The sequence below is a fragment of the Pogoniulus pusillus genome, chromosome 13, assembly GCF_015220805.1.
Source record: "Pogoniulus pusillus isolate bPogPus1 chromosome 13, bPogPus1.pri, whole genome shotgun sequence".
Taxonomy (NCBI): Eukaryota; Metazoa; Chordata; class Aves; order Piciformes; family Lybiidae; genus Pogoniulus; species Pogoniulus pusillus.
Window position 1 is genome coordinate 27,647,789 of NC_087276.1, and position 2,212 is coordinate 27,650,000.

Sequence of the window (2,212 nt, forward strand, 5' to 3'; positions counted from 1 at the left end):
TTAACTTTATCAACATCAGGCTCCCAATAATTAGCTCAGGCTGGGGGAATTTGGGACCAATAAGAAACGTTAATCGGTCCTGACGTCAGAGACGTGCCAGTGTGGGGAGCAAACGTTTTCCATATCGATTGCTAATTATACCTGACATCCAGCCTCAATAAACAATATCAGAGCTGTCACAACACGACAAGGGGGGCTTTGATAGGAACTCCAGCCCGAGGAGGGCGGCGGGGGCCGGGCGGGCAGGGGAGGGTGCAGGGAAGGGGGGGCTGGAGGGGAACTCATGGATCTGCCTGATACCCGGTTAAATACTAAACAGCCGGAGTTACACACACACACAGCTTCCCCCCCAACTCCAACCCACCCTCTTCCCCCTTGTCCCCTCCCCTCTCCAAATCACTAATAGATTTCCCTTTAAAACATTCACCACCGTGTTGTGGGGATTTTTCACCAGAAATGCTCTACTCTCTGAACCTTTAAAGTGATGTTGCTCCAATTACAGAGAGACATTGAGCGGCAAATAGACTGATCCAATAATAGGAGATTCATCATCCGCTCTTTCCAGAGCTGTCACATTGAATTTAAAACTACAAGCCTTTTCATCTCCTCTCCGGCTCTATAACAGGGGAGAGGGGAGGGGGGCAGAGGGGGAAAATGGGGGAGAAAAAAAAAAAAAAAGAGTAAAAAGGGGAAGAACCGTTCGCAGAGTTTAAAAGGAGATCTGAGCGTATCAATCGAAATCATAATTAATGCAATCTCTTATCGATCTGGCCACGGACACCGCCCCCTCCCCAGCAGCAGCCACAACCTTTGAACTGCGAGCGCAGCCACAATCGACAGCAGCCTCTGTTCGCTAGAGAGGAGGCAAAAAAAATAAATTAAATAAATAAATAAACGAAAAGAAAATCCAAATAAAGTTTCCAGCCCTCCCCTCTTACCAGCCACCCCCCTTCACATCCCCTCCCTCAGCCACCCCCCACTCCCCCCGCAGGAAAAGAAGCTCATCCCACACCCAGTCATTAGCAGCTTCCAAACAGCTGCCAAATTCTTCCTAATTAAATTACGTCCCCATAGAAGTTTTCACCTAAATAAAGTATTGGTAGGGTCCCTTCGGTTAACAGTCAAATGAAGCGTTCTCTGGCAAAGAGAGGGGCTGGGGACTCCCAGTTTTGTGCCCTCTCCCGCAGAGTCCGGCTGGAGAAACGCTTTCCAAGCCCCAAGTAGGGATATTTTCCACTCTCTCCCACTGGGACCAGAGTCCTCGGTGCCTTGGGCTGGAAGGGACCCAGGCCCGGTGCCCCTCGGTCCCCGGAAAGGTGGAAAGGTAAAGGGAGAGCAGTGAGCAGCAACGTTTGCGATCAACAAAGAGGAGAAGGGAGAGAAAGTGAGTGGCTAGAAAAATCAAACAGGGGGAAAAAAAAACTATTTAAATCTTCCTGGGAGGTTGGTGTAGAATTAAATCCTTCGAGTCGAGAGGGGGGCGAGTGGGGGAATCCAAGAAGGGGAGAAAAAAAGGGGGAAAATAAATAGGAAGGGGAAAGGAGTGAGTCGGGAAGGGGAAAGAGGGAGAGACACTTCATCTCAGGAAAACATACAAATAGATTTTCCAGTTATAAAATATCCAGTCAAGATGATACATTCCCCAGTGCTGGATTGTGTGGGTATGAGAGAAGGAGAAGCTAAAATTGAAATAAAAGGGAAGTCGAGTCTCTAATCTATGTTGTCTGTCCGGAGCTGTATTTATTCACCTATTTGAATGCCATACAATATACTGCTGTATTATTGCTGTTCCCTCCCTCCCCACTATAGATTAGTTTAATTATGGTCTCCCTGTCTCTGCTTAGAGCTAAAAGGTAGCTTGAATTTGGACTGCGCAGCCCTAGCAGAAATAAGAAAACGATGGGGTTGGTATTAATTCTGGGGTCAAGGGCTTCACTTTTCACCATAATTTAATTTCTTTCTCTATAAATACTAAATGTAAACTGTGTCCACTGGACCAAATTTTGCCTGTAGCAATAAATGCCTCATTTTCTGTCGGATTTCAGGAGAGGAATGTGAGGGGGACGTGTTTCTGAATACAGAATGGTAATCAATCCAGCCCCAGAATAAGAGAGGGGGGACTTTTTTTCCCCCCTCTCTCTCTTTATTATAATGAATTAATTCGACTTTATTTATCCCATTTTCTGGAGCTGACAGAATGTTAATTTGAGTT